Source organism: Choloepus didactylus, chromosome 3 (genome assembly GCF_015220235.1).
Source record: "Choloepus didactylus isolate mChoDid1 chromosome 3, mChoDid1.pri, whole genome shotgun sequence".
NCBI lineage: Eukaryota > Metazoa > Chordata > Mammalia > Pilosa > Megalonychidae > Choloepus > Choloepus didactylus.
In genome coordinates, this window is record NC_051309.1 from 90,822,658 (window position 1) to 90,829,676 (window position 7,019).

Below are 7,019 nucleotides of genomic sequence, written 5' to 3' on the forward strand. Positions count from 1 at the left end.
AAAAAGGTTTCCTTCTGGAAACCATGGAGTCCATCTATTTTGGTTTGCTAAAGCTGCTAGAATGCAAAAACTGGAAATGGATTAGCTTTTATAGTGGGGGTTTATTCACAAATTTACAGTTCTAAGTCCATGAAAATGTCCTAATTAAGGCATCAACAGGATGATAACTTCTCTGAAGAAAGTCTGATAGCATCTGGGGTTTCTCTGTCCCATAGGAAGACACATGGCCTGATTCTGCTGGTGCATCTTTCCTCGATTTAGCTCTGGTTTCTGTGGCTTTCTCCCAAATGTCTCTGGGCTTTTTCTCTCTAAGCTAAGCTCTCTCAGTTTCATCTGTCTTTTATCCTCTCATAGAGGACTCCAGCAAGGGGATTATGACCTACCTTGAATGGGCTGGGTTTCATCTCCATGGAAACAATCTACTCAAAGTGTCCCAACTAACAGTAGGTCTGGAATAAAAGACTGGAATACAAGAACATAGGCTTTTCTGAGGCATATAATAGATTCAAACCAGCATACCTTCCTAGATAATTTTTGGAATGAAATTTTAAAACTGAAAAATCACTTAAAAATAGGAGGCAAGAAAGCTAAGGAATAAGAAGCATTTTAATGTCTCCCAACCTATTTAAGGGCATCAGTTTTTTTAACAAATGATTTTCAACTTTTGATTTTTATCTATGTTTCCAACTCAAAATAGAGCAGTGGTTCTCAAAGACTGCTCTGTGGAACCCTGGGATGCCCCAAGACCCTGTCAGGGAGTCCACAACATCAAAACTATTTCCATAATTACACTTGGACATAATTTGCCTTTTTTCACTGTGTTCACAAATGCACTTATGGTGCAAAAGCAATGGTAGGTTAAAATGCTAGTACTTTACCATGAATTTAGTGGTACCAAACTTTACAAGTAGTCATTGTGTCCTTCACTGCCACACACTTTCAGTAAAATGACAAATAAACAATGATAGTTTCACTTCAGGGTGTCTTTGATGAAGCAATAAAAATTATCAATCCTATTAAATATTGACCTTTGAGTACATATCTTTTTAATATTCTGTGAGATAAAAGTATGGGTAATATGCTAAAAGCACTTCTGATGCAGACAGAAGCACAACAGTTGCTTTGAAGAAAAGCATGTGTGTGATAGAGTTGCAAGCTGAACTAGCCACTTTTTTCAAAAAATAACATTTTTACTTGAAAGAACAGCAGACAGACAAACATATTTGCATATCTGGCAGGTATTAGTAAGCCTCTCACTTCAAGGGAAAAAACTGTCAGTATTTGTTGCCAACGATAACATCCAATATTTCAAGCAAAACTTTGGGAAAACTTGTATTTGCTACTGACTACTTTCCAATGTTTAACAACTTTTCTGATGAGATTAGTGTGTATAGTTTCCTCTTTACTGCCATAGCAAATTACCACAAATTTAGTGTCATAAAAGGACAGAAGTGTATTATCTTACAGTTCTGTAGGTTAGAAATCCACCAGGGTCTCACTGGGCTAAAATCAAGGTGTCAACAGGCTGAATTCTCTCAGATGCTCTAGTAAAAAGCCATTTCCTTGCTTTCTCCAGTGTCTAGAGGTCACCCACACTCCTTGGTTCATTGTCCCCTTCCTCCGTCTTCAAAGTCAGCATGTAACATCTCTCTGACTCTGCTCCCATTACTACATGGTTTTCTCTGGCCTTCTCTTCTGCCTCCTTTTCCCTCTTTTAAAGATTCTTGTGATTACATTGGGCTCACCCCGACAATTTAGGATAATCTTCCTATTTTAAGGTCAGCTAGTTAGCAAACTGAATTCCATCTGCAAACTTAATCCCCATTTTCCATGTAACCTGACACATTCACAAGTTCCAGGGATTAAAGCATTGGCACCTTTGGAGGAGGGTGGTGGCCATTAATCTCCCTACCACAGGTGGTAATATTACCAGTTGTGATCACTAAGTTATGCAGACCTTGCAAATGTTGACAGATGTTTTATATATATACATATATATATTTCTTCAAATGAACAATGCTTGATGTTCAAAATCATGTGTGGGTAAAAGATCAATTCAAAGTGCAAGACAGGTGGAGTCAATGTAGCACAGTACAAAAATTTCATTGACATGGTTTCAGTTCCACCTTGCAATTAACCTTTAAGAATCTAGTACTTGTTGCTTTTTGATGTAGCATCAAAGAATAGCCACAATTATCTGAAAAGGCATTAAAATATCCCTCCCTTTTTGAACTACATATCTGTGTATGTCCAGATTTTCTTCATATACTTTGTGCTGGTTTGAATGTATTATGTCCCCCAGAAAAAGCCATGTTTTTTGATGCAATCTTGTGGGGCAGACATTCTAGTGCTGATTAGATTGTAATTCTTTGAGTGTTTCCATGAAGATGTGCCCCATCCAACTGTCGGTGATAACTCCGATGAGATAATTTCCATGGAGGTGTGGCCCCACCCATTCAGGGTGGGCCTTGATCAGTGGAGCCACATAAATGAGCTGACAAGCAGAGGGAACTCAGTGCAGCTGTGAGTGAGGTTTTGAAGAGGAGCTACAGCCAAGAGGGACACTTTGAAGAAAGCACAGGAGCTGCAGATGAGAGACATTTTGAAGACGGCCATTGAAAGCAGACTCTTGCTCCGGAAAAGCTAAGAAAGGACAAATACCCCAAGTGCAACTAAGAGTGACATTTTGAGGAACTGCAGCCTAGAGAGGAACGTCCTGGGAGAAAGCCATTTTGAAATCAGAACTTTGGAGCAGACGCCAGCCACGTGCCTTCCCAGCTAACAGAGGTTTCCCGGACACCATTGGCCATTCTCCAGTGAAGGTACCTGACCGCTGATATGTTGTTACCTTGGACACTTTCTGGCCTTAAAACTGTAACTGTGTAACCAAATAAACCCTCTTTCATAAAAGCCAATCCATCTCTGGTGTTTCGCATTCCGGCAGCATTAGCAAACTAGAACCTACTTCAACTAAAACAATAATACATTGTAACAGATTAGATGCAGAAGATATGAGAATCTAGCTGTCTTCTATAAAGCCAGACATTAAAGAGATTTACAAAAATGGAAAACAATTCCATTCTTCTCACTACTTTTTAAAAATTTGGTTATTTTTATTAAAATATTTATGCTAAAGTGTAAAAGTTTATTATTCCTACCTTTAAATGAATTAATAGATAGTTTTAAGTTATGTTTTAATTTCAGATAGATGTAGATATAGGTATAGATATACATGTACATATACATATACATATACATATACATATAGACTCACATAAACAAAGCAATTTGGGGTTCTCAATTTTTAAGAATGTAAAGTTGTCCTGAGACCAAAATGTTTGAGAGCCGCTGCAAAGAGTCACAATTTTTCCAGTAAGATAGATGAGTGTGATCTTTACATTTGTACTCTACATATTGGCGATCTCACACTGTCCTTCAGGCTGTATTGGCCTTTGCAGTGATTGTGATGTTTTTGTGAGGGTCACTGGGTTGGTCACATCACCAAGAGGCAAGTTAACCAGCTGAAGAGAGGGGAAGGCCTGCAGCTTGATGAACACAACAGAGATGTAAAATAGAGCAGTTCTGCCCACAATGTAGAGTAAAGGCATAAGAAGGAGTAGAGAGATGGATTACCTCCTATCTGTTAGGGATTGAATTGTTGAAGATAGGTGGAAGTACCTCAGCACTTATATGGAAATAAGGCCATTACAGATGAAATCAGGCAGGTTAAAATGAGGTTCTGCTGGAGTAGGTTGGGCCCTTAATCCAACATGACCAGTGTGCTTGTAAGAAGGAGAGACAAGACGCACACAGAGAGAGATGGCCTCTCTTCAGTGTAATAACTGAGGCAGAGACTGAAGCTCAAGGATTGCAGGTAAACAACCAGAAACTACAAAGAGGCAAGGAAGGATTCGCCCCTGCAGATTTCAGACTTCTAGCCTCCAGAACTGTGAGATAACACATTTCTGTTGTTTTAAGCCACCCATTTCGTGGTACTTCATTGCAGCAGCCCTAAGAAACCAAGACAGTTTTGGGGTGTGGGAAACCCAAGGAAGACCACACCCACCACCTTCTTCCATCTTCTTTTAGAAGCACAGGTAGAGCATGAAATGTGAAATTATGCTGTGGCTGGGCCTCCATGAGGGAGGATTCTCCCTAAATGACAGCCCAGCTTTAGAATGGTAATGGTGTGTGCTATGTGTCATGCCCATACAAGATAGACCAGTGGAAGGTTGGTTTAAACCATCAGATTCAGGTCAACTTTTATTGAGTGCCCATTGCATGCCAGGGAACCAGGAGCTTTCACATTTCCCACCTCACTAAATAGAAATCAACCACAGTTGATTTCAACCACCAAAACTAGTCACAAGGAGAATTGGTGGCATTTCCTCTCATTCTAGAGGCTAGTTTCCTATCACTCTGATGGCTGAGTGGAATATGTATGATAGACCGTAATTTTCATTGTTACCGCTGCTGTTGTCACAGGCCTGTCAGAAAAAAATAGCCAGGGCGAGCTCAAGAGCACTTCCAACAACATGATTAAAAATTCTATGGCTGTGTCTACATCACATGAATATGGGTCTGTAGAGTTAAACTGTCAAACTGTAGTGTAGACAACAGCTGGGCAGAACTTTTCATTTTCAAACAGGGTTTGCTACTGTCATATATGCAAATCCTAAGTGACTTTACCAAAGATCTATGATATTTTGCTTATGGATTCTCACATTTAAGGATGTAGAACTGAATTCCATGTCCTCTGTAGCAAATGCTGGGCTCATTTCTCATTGTCTCTGTCAGCAAGTAGCTGTGCAGCCTTAGAACCAGTCCCTAAACTCTCACAGCCCCAGATTCCTCAACTATCACCTGGGACTAGTCACATCTATCCATGGAGGTTGTTATGAGGCTCAAAAGAAGCCTCATATATGGATAGGTATATGGATGGACTTTTAATAACCTATAACTTGTCTAATACAAATGACAGAGCCAAGGAAGAACCTAATAAGGTGACTTTATTTGCCCCATCTCATCTTCATCATCCCTGCCCTCAATTCAGTCCAAATACAACCTAAGCAAAATCAGAGTTTTATTAGAAAAACCCAGCCTTAAGATAGGGCCCCTTACTACTTTTCCAACTAAACTGTTGCTCCCAAGCCTGTTCTATGTGTAGAAGTTCTGGGTCTTTCTCTGTTCTATGTGCTTTATTTCTTAAGATTAGCAATATGATATTTATACAGGAAGCATTCAAAATTCTGGGTGACTGACTAATGCAATTAATTATTCATTCAGTAAGTATTTCTTAAGTATACACTAAGTGTCAGGCTCTGAACTAGGCACTGGGAATAAAGCAATGAAAAGAACAGACAAAAATCCCTGCCTCCATAGGCCTTATATTCTAATGGGCTGGGCATGGGGAGCGAGATGACAAAAAAATAAATAGGTAAAAGCCAACACTTTTACAAAGGGTGATATGTGCTACAGAAAAGAAGCAAGGAAAGGGGATAGAGAGTGCTGGGCATTAGTGATAGAGTGGAGAGTGATATTTTAAATAATGTAGTCAGGGCAAGATGTCACTACTAAGATATTATTCAAGCAAATATCTGAAGCAGTTATCATGGAGAAGGTGGTTCAAGGGAGAGAAGAGAAGAAATGCAAAGGTTCTGAGGCCTGGTGTGCTCAAGGGACAGCAAAGAAGCCAGGGTGCCTGGAGAGAATAGAAGGGGGAGATTCATAGGAAATGAGTAAAAGAGATAGTGGTGGAGAGGAAGTGGACAAGATCTAGTGGCTTCCCATCTCACTACTGGGGGCTTTTGAGCAGAGGAGTACATGACTTGATTTCAGTGTTAAAAGAAGTGCTTTGGGTACTGTGTGGAGATTGACTATTGAGCAGCAAGGATGAAGACCAGTTAGGAGCTTTTGAAATAATACAGGAAAGAGATAAAGATGTGTTAGCCAATGAATCGTGCCCCCCACAAAGGGCATGTTCAGATCCCAACCCTTGGTTCTCTGGGTGTAAACTCACTTGTAAATAGGAAATGTGAAGACGTTACTAGTTAAGGTGTGCCCAAACTGAATGAAAGTGGGCTTCAATCCAATATGGCCGAGTCCTTATAAGCAAAGGAAATTGGACACAGAAAGAGAAACCATGGGGAGAAGCAAAAAGCCAGAAGTCAACAGAACCCAGAAGTGAAAGGAGAGGATATCACCATCTAATAGGAAAGCCCAGGAACTCCAAAGATCACCAGTGGCCAGTCCCAGAACATCACAATCTTCAAGGACAAAGCACCACCTTGCTGATGCTTCGGTTTTGTACTCTCCGAGCCTCAAAACTGTGAGCCAATTAACTCCTGTCATTAAGCCAATCCACTCACTGTCTGGTATTTGTTTTAGCAGCCGGGAAACTCATACTGGGTGGTAATAGTAGAGATGGGGAGAGATGGACAGACTCTAGATACATATTGATGGTAGAAACAACAGGATTTGCAGAAGGATTGGACATGGGTTATAAGTGGAAGAGAGGATGACATCAAAGATTTGGCCTAAACAACTGGAAGGACAGACTGGACATTGGCTTTCATGGGGTGGACTGCAGGTAGACTGGACTGGGGGTGGGGGGCTAGCAGTTTCATTTGGGACATATTAATTTTGAGATGCCTTTTTGACATTTAAGATGTTAAAGAAGGAGTTAAATATAAGAGTCTGGAATTAAATGTAGAAGTCTAGGCTGGAGATACAAATTTGGGAGCATCTGCATTCATACGACATTTAGAGCTGATTTGAGACTGAATGATATTGCCGAAATTATAAGCATGGATAGAGAAGGGTTTCAAGGACTGAGACCTGATCCTACAAAATAGAATATATGAGGAAGAACCAGCAAAAAAGACTGAGAATAAGCGATCAGTGAAGTAGAAGGAAAACCTGGAGACTGTTGTGACCTGGAAGTGAAGTGAAAAAAGTGTATTCGGGAGCATGGAGTGATCACCCACGTCCAATGCTACCGACAGATCAAGTCAGATGAC